Below are 21,320 nucleotides of genomic sequence, written 5' to 3' on the forward strand. Positions count from 1 at the left end.
GGAGGCAGGTGAATGCCTTTGAAAAGATATTTACTGTGTTCAGGGGGAAAGATCCTGCTGGAAGTGTGCATATGTTCCTGTATTACTGAGGTGAGGTTTCACTGCAGAGAACTGAAGCTAGCTTTGTGGTCTTTGGGTATTTCAATAAACAGACAGTAGTGTCAACAAAATGGATTTATTTGTAGTTGCCAGTTGTGACTGAAAGCCTCTGAATACCTGGATTTAACCATTCAGATCCCTGGGTAAAATAGATCCGTTTTGATTAGGGTCTCAGGACAGATTCAGACTGCTTAAATTTTTAATTAATAAATGATCTGGCATCCTGCCAAAGTTGACACCTTGCTCTGTCTTAGCAGCTGTTGGCACAGCAGGCTCCTGGCAGCCTGGGATAAAGCAGTACCTGCAACAGGAGAAGGGGAGGAAGCGAGTCTGCATGAGACCAGAGCTGCCCAGTGAAAAGCAGCCCAGAGCTCAGGGATTTCCAGGGAGCACTCAGAGCTTTCCTGCTCTGTGCCATGGGCTCAGGCTTGGACACAGACAGCGAGTTCCTGTCCTGAATGTCAGCAGTGGCTGCTGGGTGACAGATGTAAGGACACCTGTCTGAATTCGGGTAATGGCTCTGACAGGAGGAGCAACAAACAGAGAAAGCATTCAACAGTGAAAGTAGGTCCTGCAGGTTGCTCCTTCCCAGGGATTAGTGTGGTGGAGCCTGTGGGGAAGTTTACAGAGGGCCTGCTCACGTAACTCAAATGGAAACATTCACTGTGGATGACAGTCATTTGTGTTGGAGTCATGGTGTGGGAGCAGTTAGGGTTGCCAAAGAGCCAAGGAAGGCAACGTAGGCAGGAAAGGGCACGGCCTGGGAAGGATGGTGCCTGGAAGCACAAGCAGAGTTCAAGGTTTCTGTTTTGGAGAAGGTGCTGCTGAACTGCTTCTCTTCCTCTGTCCCACCTGATCAATAAACAACAACCTGATCCCTGATCCCAGCTGAGCTATCACACAGTGACACAGCTGCTCCTCCCTGTCTGGGCAGCCCTGTCCCCTCACGGCTGGGAATGGCCCGGCCTCACCCACAGCAGACACTCAGGGCTTCCTCAGGAGAAGAACCAGGATGCTCAACCTCTCAAAATTGCTGTTCTGTGGTAAAAATTGTATGCAGCTGCCAACACTACAGCATCCCTATATTCCCTTGTTTCAGAAGGAAGAGGAGATGGGAAATTTAGCCCAGAATCATAAGGGTCACTACCTGAGGTCTTGTGTTTTTACAGTGGGCTCAGGACCACTGTTCCCATGTGGACTAGAACAAGTCCATGAGCAGCTGGCAGTGCCTTTGGCACATGGGTTGCTCAGCTCACAGGACTGTTTACAGTCTGTTGAGAACATATGAAACATATAAAAAGCCATAATATTTGAATGTGTTCAAAAAAAGTTCATAAAATCAAGGAGAATTTTTTCAGAATAAAAGGACAATGCTAAAGCAAAGGCCTAAAGGCTGTGATGGCTGCGAATTGAAATTCAGATTGGTTTAAATTTTACCCTTTTTTTTTTTTTTTTTTTTTTTTTTTTTTTTTTTTTAAATAGGAAACAACTAGTAAGCCATTCCAGAAGTGCTGTGTGGTATTTGGAGAGCTGGGTATCAGCTGCAGCACAGATTTCCAGAGGTTTCAGCTGACTGAGGAGAGGGCTGTGGGCTCAGGTAAGTCCTGTGAGGGAGGTGAAGCACATGTGTTGTAAGAGTTAATGGTACAACGTAGCCTTGCTCTACATAAGCACGTTTTGTGCTGATGTTTCCCAGTTCCTGCAGCAGTGTAGGAAAAGGTGTGTGGCTGGCAGAGCTGCAAGCCCAGACAAAGCACTTCTGGGTGTGGATGCTCCCAGCCCATTGCCAGGTGCTTCAAATAGGCATTTATGTCAGAGATCTGAGGTCAGTTCAATGATAGCCAATTTCAGCCCTGGATTATTACACAAATATTAATAAGAACAGGGGTATATTTCACATTTATGTTACTGGTCAGCAGAGTTTTCACCTAACCCTTAAGCAGTACTGGTGTGGAATATATTTCCCTTCAAGACAACTAAGAAAACTTTAAAAGTTTGGCAAAAAAAAAAATTTATTCACCTCTTTAATATAACCTTGTGAGTTAATGAAAAGTAATCTTATTTTCTGTGTACCCAACGAGGAAAAACAGGAGAAGAGAGTCAACTCAAATGGGAATTGTACATTTCCCTGCTTTTGCCTCCCTACTGAATGACCCTTAATCACCTTTAGCATCTTTCTAGCTTGATTTCCCTCCTTGTAAAATGGGCATAATGAGACTGAAGTCCTAGTAAAGCAGGCAGATCTGAGGGGAATAAATGCTGGACAGGTGGTATGAACTATTTTTGTATTTTAAAATGCAGTAAGAAATAGGTACGGGGAAACAATGGATTTTCATCTGGAAGAAGATCTAGTATTAACTTGTTGGTATAAAATATTCTTTACTGCCCCCATTTGCTTTTAGGATATCAATCAATGGCATTTTTATTGGTCCATGAGCCTTGTAATGCATTTTGAATCTGACCCAGGACTGTGTGGAGCATACACTGGCACTTAGATTTATGCCAGTTTAACTCTCTGGTCACTCTTTGACCTTTTTGACCAAATATCTTCCAGTTGCTAAGGGCTTGCTTTTTGTGGGGGTTGTTTTGTTTTCTCTACATTCCGAGTCTCTGCTTCGAGGGGCTCTGACAGTGATTTGGAGTTGTTCATGCAGGAAGAATGAGAGCATGGGAGCTTCTCTGAGGCACAGCAGCAGCACCTCTCCACCTCCCCACTGGTCGTTTCCTAAAGAATCAGCCCCGTTTCTCAGTCCTTTGGGAAGATGACCACGTGAAACGCGGGAATTCTGTTTTATACCCCCCTGAGGGAAGAGGATGGATGGGTGCTACAGACGTAGCAGCGGGGAGCCGAAGCTTAGGGCACCTTTGGTCACTCCCGCCCGCTAAATCTGCCCCCGAGCTTCCCTGCCTGTTTCTACACCTGTGTCACGTTGCAGCCCGCTCTGCACAGAGCAATGCTTTTTAAGGAAAGCCGAGGAGCCGGTGGGAAGGAGCAGCGCCGGGAGTGAGGCGGCGCTGCCCACACCGAGCCCGTCCTGCCTTTTCCGGCTCCCACGCCGTCCCTCCCTCCCTCCCTGCCTGCCACAGCCCCAGGGAAACGCGTCCCGCTCTCTCCAGCCCGGCAAAATCCTGCGTGGCTGGCCACAGAGGAGTGTGCTTCTTTTCAGGGTGTCACCCATATCCCGGATTAGAGTCCTCGTGGAACCAGCCACTGCTCTCTGTGAAAGGCAGGAGCTTCCCTAGTTTGTCCCAGCATCTCCTGGCTAGCAGGGAATTGTGCTGCAGCTGGAAACTCGATCGAGCGTGTCTCAAAGCACTGCTTTCATCCTCACTTGATGCTCAATACACCTTTACTCTGGCTTCCTAAGACTTGTCGACATCGCGGCCCGTCTCGAGAGCGGTGTTGTGTAAATAAGAGCTGTGCATTGCAGGGTGTCACGCAGTTAATGGGAAGGCCGGAGAGGGGAGGGCGTGGGAGCAGCATGCCAGCGCTAACGTTCTGTTTTGTGCGCAGGATTGCAACAGGATTGCAACAGCCCGGCCTGTCTGAGCTGCTGCACGTCCCGACAGAGCGGCTCTGCTCCCGAATTTGATAGGGGTGCTGATAGAACAATGCACCTTTCTGGGAAGTGGTAATGCGCAGCAGGGCTTCGGGTTGAGGAAATTCTGAACGAAACATAGCTGCTTTCTTCTCAGAGTGATGATAATTTTCAGGTGGCCCAAACAAAAAAATATATATGGCAGTGTTCGCTCAAAGCGTAAAGTTTTGGGGTAAGGAGGGAGACTGTTGAAAATCCCATGAACTTCAATAGCTGTATTTCTGTCTTTGTGGTAGCTCTGACTCCTTCACTTGCTTCTCACAGATCAGTAATCAGGGGACAATTGACAGGAATAACCCCCCAGGTAAAAATATACAGCTGCCTCTGAAACGAACAGCATTTCATATGCAAAACTGTGTGATAAAGGGCGTGCTCAGGGTGCTTTTTCAGGCCCCTTGGGAAGTTTTACAGAGCAAAGTACCTTTTAGCAAGTCCTTTGCTGTTAGTTTCAAAATCCTCTCTTGCTTTTCTCTAGAATGATTTTCCCACAAAAGTTGACAGAAACCATAAGAATAGTCTCAGCAGAGCTTACTGCTCCCCCACCCCTTTCTTTCCCTCGCTCCTCTCCCAAACACTGGGAGCTCTCAAAAAATATTTTAGTATCCTGGAGATTAAAAACAATTTGTATTTGTCTTGTAATAGCTCTGACTTTCACCGCCTTGTCCTCCCCTTTATTGGGAATACACGTGTGAGCACTCCCTCTAATGTTGCTCATACGCCTGCTGTCAGGTCAATAAGCAGTTTCTTAGCAGGGCACCTTCCCACGTGAAGGAAATGTTTTCAGTTCTTGTCCCAGCTTCCTCCATGGGCAGCGTCCTGACGTGGAACAACAGAAATGAGTATCAGTGATACCCGTAAATCTTAGCTGATAAATGGAAATTAACTCTAGAACTTCATGTCTCTACTGTCAGTTTAGACGGGGGGCAGCTGTTTACTGGACATTTTATAGATATTCCATTTATATGAGTTTTATATGGTGCCTGTTATAAATTGAGCCATTTTGTTAATAGTGGATCAGGAAAATTTTTGAACTATAGGACACCAATGCACTTCTTAGGTAAAACTGAAAAGAATGTAGTAATCCATTGAAGGATTTTCTATGTAAATAGGGATGTTGCTAAAGAGAATCAAGATAAAACGTAAATGTAAATTGCTCCTAAGACAAAGAAATATTGGCAAGCTGCCACTTGGAAATTGGAAATTTAAATTTAACTAGTTTTATGCCAGTAAATCATACTCGCAGAGTCTCAGGTCTAGTCAAGTGAATGGCAAACCCACAGGTAACTTGCAGGACCAAGGATTTCCCCTTCATGAATGGGTGTAGAGAAGTAAAATTTCCCAGAGCAGAAAAACACTTTGTAGAAGCGGCCGGATTTTCAGCTTTGAAGTAGAAGAGATACTTTCATTTTCAGTATCTCCATTAGAGCTTCTTTTTGCAAGACCAGGAGTGTGAACTCTTGTGTCTGAGCCAAAATTCCAACCTAAGCAGAATGTACTCATCTAAATTTCCCTTTTGGTTTCATTTGGCCAAGGTATTCCCTGGTGTAGAGTTGCTGTGTACTGTTACAGCAGTTGCTGTGTTGGGAGCTTGGGAAGGCGCCCGCCTGGAAGAGGTTACATAAAACCTAAACCATAATAAGCTCAGAGAAACCCCTGAGTGTGATGATTAAAAAGAGAAAACGATTAGGGAAAACACATCAAAGAGGCTCAGTGAGAGTCCTAAGAGGAAAAATACTGATTATATTTGTTTTGCTTTTGTCTTACATGAGGTAAAAGGCGTGTGGTGTGTCCTGGGTCGCCACCCTAAGGGGTGTGTACTTAAAGACAACAGAAGCAGACTCCAAGGCTTCCATGGGGTTTATTTTGGTTGCAGGGCTGGGGAGATAAGATATAATTGTACCATATACATAGTGGTGCTATCAATCTGATGGATTACCCTTCCCATACACCCTGAGCACCTTGCCTACCCTCTGCTGCTAATCTCTGTCTACCAGGAGAGCTTGCTTTCTGACCTTTCAAGAAACTTTCAACTGTGATTTTTAAAACAATCACAGAAATGTTTTCTTTCTCCAAACGTGCAGTTCCTCTCTCTGGTGAAAACACTCAGAGGCATCAGATGGGTAACATTGATTGCTAAAGCTGGTTTGCCAGTTCAGTTCAATAAATTGTGAATCTTAGAGGCTAGAAATTGTTTAAATTCCACTCTGTGTCTGGGAATAAGAGTAGACATTTATTGATAGTCCTGTTGTTCACGCTCCACTGGATTCTGTTATTTTAGAATAATGTTAGATTCACTTTTTAAAGTTTTTTTAGACTTGGTCTGACCTGGGAACCAGGTTAGAAAAGATTTGAAGTAATAAAATATGCAAAATGTGGTTTTAGGGCTCTCCTTTAATGTGGAAAGAGGAAGAAAAGTTTTAGTCAGTTATAGCAAATCCAGTAAGGGAACTGTTTACTTAACTCTCCCAGTTATTTATTTTAATTTAACTTCTCAGAACTTTTCAGCTGGGTTTAGTTAATGTGGGCTCACATATTAAAGAATGGGTTTTACTGATATGTGTTTTTCAGTTGTAACACTGACTTCAGTAGTTCCAGCCATTTTCTTTTGGACATTCTGATACAGTAGATCCCAAAAACAAAAGTAAAATAACCGAAAAGGGTTTTGGAAAAAGGGAAATAAAAATATAATCCTTATAGACTTAGAATTAGGCAGGAAGATAGCATTTGAGTTTATTTTCCCATTAATATAGCTAGCATATATAAATTTCTGAGGCAATAGTGCATATTCTTTTCCTATATCAACCAAAATAATGGTAAAAAATGCAAGGAATAGGAACACACTGTGTTGGTGCCATTTGGGTGATGCACAGACATTGCTGGTTATGCATATTTGACTTTGGCCTTGGTAGAGCCTTCCTAAATTTGGGTCCAAGCTGCTGGACAAATTGTCATGTACTTTATGCCTTTGCACATAAAAAAGAGGCTTCTTGGAACAAAACATTCCAGGTGAAAGATTCTTGCATTGTCCTTATATCCTCCTGCCATCTTGGTTTGCTGACACCCTGGAAAATCCACCTGTTCTCCTGGCTCCTTTGGGACTCTGCAGAGACAGAAGGAGAGAAAGGTATTGGAGCAACTCTTTCCCCCACACCTCACTGGCCCAGAGAACTTTTCTCTGTCTGGGATGCCCTGTCCTGGTTCATTGGCTACACTGACTTTTTGTTCAGCCCAGGAGTCCACCCTTTTTTCCCTTCTTGAAAGAACTAATACAAAATCACTCTGTTTGTATTACCAGTGGATCTGTATTCATTTAGTTTTGATCTGGTCCTCAAAAACATCAGAGCTGTTTGCAAAGCTAATAGCAGCATAATGACAAAACAGCAGTGCCAAATGCCTTTGGTCTTGCCCTTTTTCTTCTTCTTAATATCAAAGCTAAAAACATGGTCTTGATTTATATGCAGAATTACTGATGTTAAAGCTATATAATAATACATCTAAAGCCTAGCACTGTTTATAAATACACCAAACATGTAACTTAATAGTTATTTGTGCTGAATCTTTTATTTTCCTGCATACTCTGTCCTACCTTTGTTACTGAGGGCACTAATGCTGCATTAATGTAAGCAGAAACAGCTGCATTTATCTTCATTTTATTCTCCCAAGTCACAGCAACGTGCTGGAACGAGAGCCATTGTCTGGAGCAAACCTTCTGAAAGTCTTTTAAGGGCATCCATCTGGGCAGACTTTGTGGTTATAGAAGGGCTGATGCTGTAAGTATTCATCCCACTAATGGTCTCATTGATTTTTATTTACGCTCTTTGTAGGTTGCCCAGAGTCTCAGTCTGAGTAAGAACTGCAGAAGATGTGCTGAATTCAAGAACTGCAGGCATTTATTCAACTAAACCCAGGTTTCTGTATCTGTTTTTAGGGTGCTTGATCAAAGTGGGGCCTCCAGAACAGCCTGTGCTGTCTGCAGAGGAGTGCAGTTGGTGAGCAGTGTTAAAAAACAGGTGCATGAGTTTGAAAATGTTGATCCAAATCACATTATTATAAGTAGTAGGGAAATGTCATGACTTACTGAGATTAAACAAAGACCTGCTTAGAATCTTGTGACTTCAGCTCATAAATGGATTTCATCACTCATTACAGCTGCATAAACAAATGCATGTGGTACATATGCATGTTTTGTTTTGGGAAGTTGTTGTTTTTAAAGTCCCCTCAGAATTCTTTTTTTAATTGCTCCTAATGAGCCAAGGCTCCCTGGTTCTGGAGCGGTGCCTGGTGTACCTGAGCAGCACAGCCCACTCATTGCTTTTAAAAGGGAATAAAGTTTCCCAGCCTCTCTCCCCTTCTGGCAGCTGAACTGCTTTGGCAAGCAGGTTATTTTAAAGGAGAAATTTACAATATGAAACCTGGTGTCAAAAGTTTTATTCCTTTTATGAAAGTAGCCTTGCCCTGGTGCTCCTTTGGAGCTATGGAAATGTAATCCCAGCCCAGTCAACAACTGGAGAAAGTCCTACAAAAGTCTGAGCTCAGACTAAGTTTGTCACATATTTAATGTATTTAATTTGGGTAGTTTTTCCTGTTGTCCGTGACCTCGTTTCTGCTGATGGGCCTCTCACAAGGAATCCTAGAAATGGATGCCCTGTGATTACCCAGGGGGAATTAGTACTTCCCCCATGTTTTCTTGACAGAATGTTGCAAGTGGGATGTGGCAAGAGGAATCCAGGTTTTAGTCTTCCTGCTGTGGTTGTTACTGAAGGTACAAGTGGTGCAGTAGTTTGGGATGCAGACCAGACACTTCTCTGTGGATTTAAAATGTTGCACAGATCAAAACTGTCAAGCTCCTCTCATCTCTTTAAGTTTGAAGTAGCTGCTTTCAGCTAAACCCACACTTTTCAGTATCTTCAGGCAGGCAGTTATCAAAGTTTAACCTCAAAAATCTTAAGATGGCAAAATATGTTGGTAATTCTTTGAATTTCAATGTGCCATTTCTTAATCACAACTGAGAAGCTGGATTAATCCTGGGTGGGTAGTGTCTCATTATAACTTTGCACTGCAAATTACTTTTTAACCATATCTAAAGGGAAATTTCTTTTTTTTTTTTTTATTTCCCCAAAGGAAAAATACTCAAGGGTACTCCATTTTTGTGGCCATTCTTCTGAAAAAGATTCAAAAATCAAATTTTAAAATGGGTATTGCTGAAGGAAAGGGGATACTTTTCTTCTATTTTAATCACAGCCTCTTCTTTTTACTTATAAAAATTGGAGTCAGGGAAGTGAAAAGAGCAACAATATGGGAGAGTTCATGGTCAGGGTTGTTTATATGTATGTCCTATATAGATGGATTTGTCCTGAAGTGCTTTAGTTTGTTTCACTCCCTGGAAAAACAAAACAGGTAATAACAAGAAATCTCACTTAAATGGAATGAAACAAAAACCTTTTGGCTTTTCTGTCGAGCGGCCTAAATTTTTAGGCAGCTGGGGAGGAGTCTTAATTGTGTGTGTTCCTAAAGATTGCTTAAACCAATTGCTGAGTGTCTGAGGCTTTGGGTGTCAAAGCCCTTGGAGAATCCAGTTGCTCCTCACCTCTGGAAACCCTCCCTCTTACGTAGGTAGCTAAAAAGATGTCTGACATTAGAGACTTGCGCTCCAAAATGTTGCTGTGAATGCCTTAAAATGTCACATTAATATCAAGAACGGTTCACCCACAAACCATCTGGCTTTGCAGATCTCACAACGATCTTTCAATTAGTTAATTAAGCTTCCCTGTTTCCTAATAAGGCCTATTTGAAATGAGCTCTGAGGCTGGGGACAGCAGGGCCGTGGGTCTGCACCCTGCAGGTGTGGCAGTGGCCAAGGGTCTCCCCGGGCAGCAGGAGACCCCGGGAAGCCCTGCTGGGCCTTACCTGGATGTGCTGCCTGGGGAAATACCTGGCTTTGTCCTTATAAGGCCAGGGAACTGCTGCGGGAGCCCTGATCCTGCCCCAGCTCTTCCCAGCCCGCTCAGCCACAGTCCTAAAAAGGCAGTTCCTTGCTCCTGCTTCCCACAGCTGAGCTCCCCGGGGAGGACAGCACTGCCGAGCCAGGCATTGCGCTCACAGCGAGAGCCGTGCTTATGGACTGTGCTGGTGCTTCCCAAGGCAGATGTTGTGTTTAGGGGCACTGCTGGGCTTCTCCTTCCTCTTGTTGAGTGATTAATGAAAATATAACAGAGAGCGGTGTCCGACGCGCCGGCGCGCTCCGGGAACGGGGTAGATCCCTGTAGGATCCGCGCAGGGAAGGAGACGCATGGTGGGAAGCAGCTCAGAGTCAGAGTCTTGAAAGCATATTAGGTTATGGTTCTATAATAGAAAGTGCTCAGCAGCAATATGAGCTCCAAGCAATCCGTGTCCTTTTTCCTCCCTCCCCTGGCTGCCAGTCCTGCTCTTTGCTTGTGCTTGCTCAGTCCTTTGTGGGGCCATGCTGGGCTCTTGGTTTCATTCGTGCTGAAAGCCAGGAAAGGGTTTTCTGCTCAGATTCACAGAGTGGCATCACAAACACTGTGCTCGTGTAACTGAGCGAGTGGTGAGTAGGAAAGAGGGGGGAAAAGTTATTAATGCCCCATGCTCTTCCTAATGTGAAACATTTAGGTGCTGTGCTCTCCTTCTGAATAAAAACTCTTCAGATGCTGGGTATTTTATGAGACAGTTTTAGAGGTTTAATTGAAATTTTCTGAAGGATCTGATTATTGGCTTATTTATTTCACATGTGACAAGCTTAGTTAGGGTCTGATAGATTTTTAAAGACAAGTTCTTTACTGGAGCTGGATTTTGGAAAGGCTTGAATATGCTAATTCAGAAGGGGTATTGTACGAGGTTTTTTTCTTTTATTAAATCAACAAATCATCCTACCTTAATTTGAAATAACAAAGAGGAGTGTTTTTTGAAATTTAAGATCTGTGAAATTCTGGCACTGAGCAGTTACATGCTCGTTTCAGAAAGGAACTTAAAATAATTTATTTTCGAGGGGGCTGTTTGGGAGGAGTCCCTGGATAGTTTGTGCTCTGTGGAGTGTGGGAGACATTGGGATGCAGCTCCAGCTCTGAACATGTTGTACTCGGGTGCAGCAGTTTGTCTGCTCAGAGCCACATGCTTCCTTCCTTTATCAGGCTGCTCCTGGCAATCCTGCTCAACCTTTGGACTTTATGGCCTCTCTCAGGATGTAGCATTGGTTCCCTAATATCTCTTCTCTTGTCTTTTGCCAAGTTCCCAGCAGGCAATGAGGCCACGACAAGCAGGGTCACAGGTGTTGAAGGAAGTCAGCAGCACAAACAATTATTATAAAACTGGATTCTGCAGTTGCAGGGATGAAATGCTGCTCTTTATGAATCTGGAACACCATCCCCATCTGTTTTTCTGAGTTTATAACAAGTTTTCTAGCTCCTTTTGTATCACTGCTAGGTGTGTGCTGTGGATTTAGTAGGTGGGGTTAAGAGTACTGATGGTATAGATTAAAAAAGAAAAGAAAAAGGAGATTGCCACAGGCTCATTTAATGCACATTGTTGGCTGAGATCTGGTCTGGGTTGCTGATGTTGTTTTATACTGCTGGTTTCTGAAATATCTGTCATGTAAAACATTGAAACAAGTTACTCCCATGTGTGAATGGTAGTAAAGGAAATATTTAGACAATAAGGAAGAGGGCGATTAGAGGGGATCGTTGATCAGGCAATAAGGAAGAAGGTGATAGACACTCTGGTACCACGAGGCAGGAGGTGACACACACCTATGGAATTTGATAATTTAGGAGGACCATTTACAGCTGTAGGCTTAGGACACTAAACATTGCAAAGAAAAGTTTAAGGAAACCATGGCAAAGGGATGGTCCTGCCTCTGCCAAACAAGGCAGTGGGTAGCCAGAAAAGGTTGTGTTGGAATGTAGGAAATACCACTCAATAAAGTTCTTCCCCTTGGCATTTCTGTTTGGCTGTTGGTCCCAGCATACACCCTGTGTCATGTTTTGTGACCCAGAGCTTTGGGAGATGTGTGGTTTTGGGAAGACAAACACATGAAATGACAGTGGGAGGACTGCCAGAAGCACACTATCTATTCTGAATTCAACAAGTGCCCTCATGTAGCTTATAAAGTAAAAAATGTTGCCTGTCTTCCACACTCTGTCATTAAGGCAGAGCACCTTTAGTGATGTTGGTATTTTTTATAGATTATTCCATCTGCAATCCTTTGGCTGAATGCAATTATAGTGAAATCAAGGACAGTCTTCTTCCAGTATATGAATTAAGTTAAACTGTAGAATTCAGAAAATATAAATGCACCTGCCTCAGAAGGTTTTACTGCTTCAGCCACATTGATAAAACAGTGAAAAGTTGTGATTTGAAAGTGAAATTTGGAAAGCTTGGGGCCCTTTCCACCACAGAGGTGGTCTGAAGTCCCACGGTGTAATGGTTACCCTCGTGTTAGCCCTATGTGCAGGTTCAACCCTTTGTTCATTGTCAAGACATCAATCTTCAGTTAATTCAGTGATACTCGTGGTGGAAAAAGGTGACTAAAGGTATCTGAATTTGCCCTTTTGCATAGGAGGAATTCAGCTACTGTTCTGATAACCCAGGGTAAAGCACACTTTAGAACAAGCCAGTGCTGTTAAAACCCTGTGTAGGTACTGTAATCTGTGTTTATAAATGGGACCATTATCAGAAAACGTCACTAAGAATCTAAGGAATCTTTAACCAATAGCTTATTGCTTCCAGGGATGGACTCTGGAGGCAGTTTATAAAGAGCCAACATTTTACTGTTAGTGTGTTTGGCCAGGAAGCAAATACACTTTGCTGGTAAGGGTGTTTCTGTGTAAACTGTACAAACCCATGTGCTCAAGGCTGGCAATGGCATTGCCACTTACAGAAATTAGAGAGTCAACCACTAGAGCTCAGTTTATTCACTGCTTTAGCACAGCAGATTGGAAATCAGAGGAATTAGTACTGGGGAGTCTTTTGCTGTTAATTCACTCCTGTGGACCATATTCATTGATATTTCAAAGGCTGTTATAATTTCTTTTTCACTAAGTGCAAATTCTTCTGTTTTAATGCAAAACCCAAACTCATCAATGCTTGCAACAGGCATCCTAAAGGCAAATGGACCAGTCAGAGCCCAGAGTGACCTGGTATGCCCTCCTAGCTGACTCTGCTTTGAGCAGGAGGTTGCACTATGTCTTTCTGGGGTTCCTTTAAACACGAGTTATCTTATGATCTGGTGCTTTGTAAAAATGGTGAATGTATCTCCTAATTTATCTCCTTTTGGGGTATCATACTTCAAACCTTTTCTGAGATGGTTGCTTTCCAGAAAATACTTCAGCACTGAGCCCTTTCACCTGCCTGACGCTAATCTCACAGTCAGTCCCACTGCAGTGAAATGTCATGTTATCCTTTGAACATGGTTACTCAACCCCTTTGCAGAGAGCACAGTGCCAGCCACAGGTCCCAGTGTTTGGTACATCACAGGAGCCAGACCATGGGTGTATTGTCCACTTGTAAAATGGGGGCTTAATAAAACTCACAGGGCCTGAGCTTTTTCTCATGAGCCCCAAGAGCAATATATGATAATCCTGAAGAAGTTTACCAAAAGGTGGCATTTCCCAGGGCTCTCCTCACATGTGGGTGCATCCCAGCTTTAAAGGTACAAACCAGAAACACCTTGAAGTGCTGGGCTATAAGCTACAGCAGCCCAGCTGCTGTTGTGCAAGCTGAGTGATGCTTGTGGTGAGGATGGGAACCTTAAAAATTGGGTAGGTAAAGAGCAGGAAATGGGAGCCATTACCTCTGTCCCAAGGGAAGTGGTTCCCCCTGTGAATCACAGCCCTGGTTTCGCTGTGCTGCGTGGGAGTGGCATCCTGTCCCAGGAGGATATTCCCAGCTCCTGGGGCCTGCCAGGTCTGACTGCTGCAGGGGAAAGGAACAGGGCAGTCCTGGTCCCATCAGCATCACTCCTGTGCAGCCTCCCTCCATCATCTGTAGAGCAGGGAGGATGAGGGTGTGTCATGAGGATGAATTGATGCAGTCCTTTGCTGTTAGGACTGGCCAGAGAGGGACAAGGGCTGCAGTCCTTTACTCAGGAGTTTGGCCTTGTGCCACACAGTCCCTGGGTTATCCCTTGGAGAACAAAACCTGCTGCTGTGTGAGACAGCCTAGGTTGCCAAGTCTTGCCTTCCCCCCGCCATGAGTCAGCGGGCCCTGGCAGCGGCTGCAGCGGCGCAGGAACTCCTGCGCTGGCTCGCGCTGCAGCCCGTCCTGCAGGAAACCCCATGGCTCCTGCGCCGCTCTGCCCGTGCCAGGGGCTGCCACACCCCGCCTCTTGGGGCCCTCTTACTCATAACGGAGACAGACACCGAAACCAGGCAGTCCCTCCTCTGCTGCCTGCGCTCGCTGGCTCCCACAGCCTTTTCCAGTGCCCCTTCCTTCGCTTCTGTCTAGTCCAAAGCTCAGGAGCTGTTTCCTCTGTTCTCAGGAAGAGAAGGCAAAAATGAGACAGATCCTGGCTGTTGAGTGTTGGTGGTATTTATCCTTCCTAAGCCAAATAATGGGATAAATCCCCAAACCTCTGTTCATCCAAGGCTGTGTGTGTTTCTTGGAGCGGTACAATTAATGACACAAGCCATGAGGGAGCACAGTGTGAAGGGACAGAGCTGTGTCTCCTCTTCCCTATCTTTCTGCTCCAATTAAGTGCATCTCTGATGCTGAGGTGCACAGAGCTGTCCCCAGCTCACTCACAATCAGCAGATCATTTAGAGGTTTGTATTGTTTGTAAATCGTGGTGGAAAGAAAGCAGCATCCGAATACCCAAATCTTCTAGAAACATTGTGGCTCACCAAAGACCTTTCATCTTAGCCCTTGTTTCTTACTAAGAATTTATCCTCATCATAGAGCTAGAGGTGCAGCAGAACCAATAATTTTGGGAATTTAAGTCTTTGATATAAATTGAAGTTAATTTTATGATATTAGCAAGCTGATGCAATGGAATTTTTGTGTCATGAGATGTCTTCACAGCAACAAAGTCTGTCATTAAATCTTGATGGCAATCCATGAAAGTGCTTGCAGTTTTGGACAAAAGGTGGCATTTATCTAGTAAAGTTAACAAGGGAGTGAAAGCCTCTAGGCCTGATAAGAGTGACCCAGGGCAGGTCTTTTGGTCTTTTGTGGATGGACTTCATCTTTATCTGCTCATATGCCAAGATAGCCAGGTGTAAACTATTTATATTAGAGAAGTTAAGTGTTCGTGGTAAAGTAGCTTGTGGCCTGAAAAAACAACCCTTGCTAAGGGCTTGAATTTATTAAGTCAATAATTAGCTTATTAGGCATATAGCTGTGCCTGTGTAGGTGTCTGAAGTTTACATTCCGTCTGGTTTACATCCACTGAGTTCAGGTAATTTGTAAAAGATAGTCCATGTGTACAGTGAGGAGTGGCAAAAAAGATTTGTAGAAGAAACAAAGGGGGAAGCCACACATAGAAAGTCTCAGGCTGTGTGGGAGGGGAGAACTGAATGTATCTTTTCCACAGAAATCAGGTTTAGCCAAAGGGCCAGTCGTGAAGGTCAACAAAAGGCCGCTGGATGAAACAATTTCACTCTTATTCTCAGGAAGGAGCACTGGAAAGAGGATCCACATGTGTGCTTAGAAAAGCCAAACGAGGCTGTGCTTGGACTCACACACTGTAACATGTGGGTTCAGAAGCTGATGACATGTTCAGCTGGGAAGGATGGTTGGATCTGTTGTCAGAGCCAGTGAACATCCCTGGTTTCACTGGCACCTCAAGAAAGGGGCTGGCAGGAGAATTCCCCTCCTGCCTGTAAGCTTAGGTAAGAAAAAATAATAATAATAAATATCATTCTTAATGGTAGAAAGGTTCTTACAGGGAACTGGAAAGCATGGAAGGGATTTCAGGGGTGGGAGTGCAAAACTTTCTGAATGGCAGAAAAATACTTGTAAATATTGCATCTATTCAGATGTTTAGGAACACCTGATAATAATTTTTACAGTCAAATACAATTTTTACTTTACAAGTGTGAAGAGATACTTCTGCTTTAGATAGACTGAAAACAGCCTGAAATCTACCCCCTGATACCCCTCAGAAAATTGCATTTCCTTAGGTAACTGTAGCATCTTGGAAGTTTGGAAGTTCGTTCTTCATCACAAAAGGGGGACACCTTTTATTTCTGAATAATAAAAATCTCCCAAAATTGTGATAAGATTGTACAGTAAGTTGAATCAAACTGTGTACTGAACACAAACCCCTCCAATCTTACAAGGTATTTGGTATTTGTTATTTTATGGGTTTGGTAAAGACAAAAAAGTCAGTAAAGTCAGGAGGGGAAGTGAAATTGCTGGCTACCAAGTTTTAGTTGTTATTTTTAATGTAACAGTACCCCATTCCTGGATGGGGAATAGGCATGGGGTGACAGGTGGATGCAGATGGAGCACCAGGAAACTGGGAGGTCAGGTCAGGCCACTGACACCAGGAATTGAACAAGAGCTAGGGTTGAGATTCCCAGTAAACCTACAATTAGATATTCAAGTTAATGAAGGAGAGGCTTAGCCTTAAGGACATCCTCTTCCTGGTGGTTTCTTGTATTCCTGGGTGCCAAGGCTTGTGGTGTTGTGAGCACAGATCTGCAACAGTGACCTTAATGAGAGTTTGTACATCTCTATCCATCCAGTATCACTGCAGCTTTACAGGCTGAATTAGCAATTCTGATCAGCCTCTGCTTTCTGTGCAAATGTTCCCAGGTGTTAATCCTTGCCTTAGTGTAATGAGGTGGAAAAGCTTTAGGTTGAAATCCAAGCAGCATCTTAAAAAACAGCTCATGTTTTTGTCACTGTTTTGACCTCTACTGGTCTGATTATTTTTCAAGTATAAAATATGCTCAGACTGATGGCTTGTACCTTGTGTTTTATCTCCCAGAAGAATTTTTACAGTCTCTAGTTATCAGCTTTAAACCCAGTATAGGTTTATAGCTGAAAGACTGGCAGATGTTTAGCTGTTGTGGGGAAGTTTAAATACAGCTGTTAATTTTACATGCTGGTATCATGTGAAGCAGTGCCCAAGACCACTATGTTATAAGCTGTGTTGGTTTTTAAGGCTCCTGGTACCTTAAGAAATTATTTCTGTGTCTTTTGCCTGTTCTTTGTACCTCTTTGTAATGCTTCCAGCGACTACAATCCTATACTTAGATAGAAGAGCTGATCTGCTGGAGCCTTACCCTGGGAATGAACTCCACTAATCAACTGCTCATGACTCCAACAGATGTTTCTGCTTATCAGACAATTGGAACCTCATGTTCTACTATATTTCTTAATTTTTTTTTCCTTCTTTTGATACTGGCAGCAAATGCCCCATTACACATGTGAGCTTCAAAAAACTTGTCACATGATAGCAGGAACAAATTGCTAAGCCAGTCAGCAAAGTTCAGGTTTGAAGTGGTGGTCCACTGAAGGCAACTGGGTCTTAGAAGCTGAAGGAATCATTTATAGAATTACCATGCTGTGGTTTTGTTGTCAATGCCAATATTTTATTCCAGTGTCTTGTATAAAATTTGGATATGTAAGAAGAACTCAGATCACAACTCTTTTTTTCAAAGACTGAATCACTTTAGGATGTGGAGATAAAGTTAAGTGATTCTTCTGAGGATATGAGTATTATCCTCTTGAAACCACAGAAAGGGGATGTGAGTGGTTTACATGATTTTGTTATATACAGACTTATCTCCCACAGCAGGTCAAAATCTGTGAATTTTCAGACATGGTGGAGATACAGATGTGAAGAATTTACTTTTTGCTTCAGTTTGTTTAGTCTGTTGCACTTAACTTTCCATTTCTAATTGATAAATGACTGATGGATACTTGATCAATCAATATCTTTGTATGATTCGGGCAAAAGGTAAAATAATATGTGTACAAAAGATAGACTGTCACTCCACAAAGATGTAGCTTATTCCACTGCCAGCAAACCCAGAATGGCTTAATGGAAGTGAAACACCTGTTACAAGAGTACAATGGGACCATACAAATTGTAGGCACTGGAGACACTCCTTGGGGATTAAAGCAACTCATTTGCAAACCATTCTTCTGTTAGCAGTGAGCAGTTAATCATGAACCTTCCCCTACCCACAGCTCACCCACGCTGCTGATTCAGGAGCCATGGCAGGGCATGGCTAAAAGGCACAGCCAGGAGCTTTATCAGTATTCACACTTTGTTAGCCAAGCAGGAGCCTCACCACATGTGGGAGACCATAACCAGAACTTGTTCCTTTCACCCTTTCCCATAGTAAATATCTGAACTTGCTGCTGTTGCTGGGCTTGGTTGAGGTGATAAACACAAGTACAAAGAGCAGTGGGAGTTGGAAGCTCTTCTGTTAATGGGAGAAGTGAGAGTGAGGACAGAGAGGGTCAGTGGCTGCCTCTGCGGCCCCTCTCCAGATTCTCAGTACCTCTGAAAATTTCTCAGCTGATAAAGATGTAATCAGTTAAGAACATGGCCAATAATACCCACTGGGCATGTTGGCAGTTGCTTTCAAGCTGCTGCTACACTCTCTTCTTTAAATAATCACATTTCTTCCCATTGTTTTAAAGCCAAACTCCAACCTCCTGGTGCCTTTGCAAATGTTTGGTGGAACCTGAATTTGTATTGAAGGTCTGGAGTGCAGAAGGATTTGTGTCTGCATACAGACACTGTAGTTTTTTTGTGACTGTGGATGAGATTTCTTCTTTGCTTCTTGTGCTTTCTGTGTAGAATAGGAAACTGAGGAGCCCATAAAACATGGGGAACAGAAAGCTGGTGGATGATCCTCATCAGAACATGTGCAGGCGTGGTGGGAGTGGGAGAAGAGGAATCATTAGGGGAAAGAATCATCTAAGCCAAGGGAGGAGAGCTTAATTAGTAATGCTGAAGTTGGCTGACAAGCTGTGGAGAGAAAAAATTGGGTATTGATTTGAAACTTTGCTAAGTGCTATTGGAAACTGAGAGAAGAATGATGTTGGTGGAATGACCTTCAAAAGGATCCAGAGAAGACAGCTTGATTCCATGTAACCATAATGTTAAGAATGGTTAAGTGGTTTGTAGAGAGATCAGAAATCTGATGGCCAGTAAGAATAATTTCAAGTGGTCCATCAGAGTCAGGAGAGCTTGGTTCAAATAGTTCCCAGACACACCGAGGTGACAGTGAAGATGACTGGTCAGCCTATATCAGCATTTCCCCTCCCCATTCTGGGGCAAGAGGAGTCAGAGAACCAAAGGCAGCTTTGCCTGTAACCCTAAGGAACTCCAGTAGATTTTTGGTGGGGTGTAAGAAAGCTTTGTTTCCCTCTGTCCTGCTTCCAGCCTTGTGGCAGGGGAGATGGAGACATTCCTCCTTCCAGGAAGGATTTCCAGCAGTCTAAATTCTGCTGTAGGGCTGACTCCTAATCCCGTGCGTGTGTCCAGAGCACATGACCGGGATGAGGGGATGCCCCGGGAGGACGATGAAGGGAGACGTGCTCAGTTCAGAGCGGGGGCTCCGGGGGCTAACGGGGGCAGTTCAGTCCCGGGGGGTCCGGGCTGGCTCCTGTCCCTGCGGTTCCTGTGCTCACTCACTCACACACACGGATCCATCGATGAGCTGTCATGTGCCGCCTGCACGCCCACAGCAGGAAGGAAACGGCTGGTCCCTCAAAGTCAGGAGTAGTAAAAAAAAAAAAAAAAAAAAAAAAAAAAAAAAAGAAAAAAAAGGCAGCAAACAGCAGGCAGGCTGTGTATTGTCCCGATTCCTCCCGGACTGAAGGAATCCTTTGCCCCGTGATTCATGCTGAGCTGTCTGCTCCATCCGGCAGGCACGGAGCATCCGGCAGCCGTGTCAGGCAGCCTCCCACTGCAACTGGGTGCTGCTGGCACCGCAGCCTGCAGCGTTTCAGGATTCTTTTGTTAGTCAGGGCACTGGCACTTCCTTTGGCATTTGGCTCCAGGAAGGCTTCTGTGTGAGGAGGGGCGGGTTTTTATTTTTTTTTCCCCGGTCCCTTTTTATTTATTTATTTTATTTTTGTTGCCGTTTTGTTCAGTTTCATTTGGAACGTGAAGTTTTGGTCCAGACGTCTCCCTCGCTCCCGGCTCTCTGTAGGTCAAAGTCTCTGTTTTCTGATGATTAGCCAATACCAGCTGTTCTGGCAATGAAGATGTCTCAAATCAATCCTATCCTGTCTGGCTTTCCAGGAAGAGCCAGCCCTCCCCTTGCTCTCCACAGCCCCTGTCATCCAGGATTGAAATTTATCAGAGCTGCTGTGAGCAGGAAATTAGCTCCTTTACAACTTGTTCTCCACTGCTTCTTATTCATTTTATTGTTTTAACATTTTCCAGAAAATAAGGCAGAAAACAAACCTGCTTCCTCTTTAGAAGAGTTGTGCTGTTAACCTGTGAAATGTTTATTTCCTTGGCAGGCTACAGCTTATCTTTATAGCAGAACCACAAGATAAAAATCAGTTAAAGTTGAACTCAGATAATGAATAAAACACTGGAAAACATTTAGTCATCCTTTAGGATCCTGAAGATAAGGATTTCTACATATAGGCATCAAAGCTGTGATGAACACCAAGGGAGGGATGGGCTCAAGAAAAATGGAGTTTGGGGTGCTGCCCACAGACTCAGGAATGTGCCTGTGAGGAACTTATTTGGGGGTCTGGGTCTTCAACACCTATATTAAATTGACTTTCCTGAGGAGCTGAGCACCTGCCACTTCCACGTATGCTAAACTCATCTTGAAATTGCATTCAGATAAAGGAAAATGTTTTTCACTTACTTTATATCTGACTTTACATGCAGACATATTAATGTTTTAATGTTTTCTGTGTGTCTTTCCAACAGCCACATTGGAAGATTATTTTTCTTTGAGATTTTCAGAAGGAAGACACTCTCTTAATTAGTATCAGACAGTTTTGGTGTTGTTTAGCATTAAAAATAAGTCTCTGCCTTTGCCAGAAGTAAATTTGGCAAGTGTGTGCTCCCTGCTGCAGGAAAACAATGTCTCTCTTTAGAGCTCCGAACCAAGCTTTGGCAATGAAATGGGGCCCAATGTCCATTGATCTCAATGGAAAACCTATTATTAGAAAGATCACTGTGACCACATCCTGCCATCATTTTGTACCCAGAACCACCACTGAGGTCAGCAGGATTTTTGTGCAAATATTTATGGCAGGATACGTCTCACTTCAGGGCATTCTGAGGGCTGACAAGCCCTCAGCTGAATTGTTCCTTCTTCCAGGGTTGATCCTATCAGGCTGCTAAAATCTGAGCCATGGACAAGTCAAAAACCCCACCATCCAAGCTGGTGTTGACTGAAACCCAGTAATGCAGTTTGGGCAATTTGAACTCAGACATGAGGCAAGACTCTGGCATTGCACAATGTCCTGGTGGATTATGCCATGCCTTGGACACTGGATGGGTTGTATCCTTCTAATTCCTCAAGAAAGCAGCAAGAAACAACTTTGATAGGTCTGTGGCTTGGGCAAGTGAAAACTGTTGATAATGGAGTAATTTAAGGTTTTTGTTTTCAGCAAATGCTTTGCATGTGTGACTAGTGCAGCAAATTTCCTGCTTGCCAAATTCAGTTCTAGCAA

At 43.8% G+C, this 21,320-nt stretch overlaps 1 long non-coding RNA gene across 2 annotated transcripts in view; it reads left to right on the forward strand.

Annotated features, from left to right (window-relative positions):
- Positions 1-21,320, forward strand: part of LOC135305414 (uncharacterized) — a 161,418-nt gene that overhangs the window by 28,936 nt on the left and 111,162 nt on the right. For both annotated transcript variants that reach the window (XR_010366600.1, XR_010366601.1), the window contains exon 3: positions 1,582-1,696. This is a non-coding gene — a long non-coding RNA (uncharacterized LOC135305414). The remainder of the gene's footprint in view (positions 1-1,581; positions 1,697-21,320) is intronic.

Source organism: Passer domesticus, chromosome 7 (assembly GCF_036417665.1).
Source record: "Passer domesticus isolate bPasDom1 chromosome 7, bPasDom1.hap1, whole genome shotgun sequence".
Classification (NCBI taxonomy): domain Eukaryota; kingdom Metazoa; phylum Chordata; class Aves; order Passeriformes; family Passeridae; genus Passer; species Passer domesticus.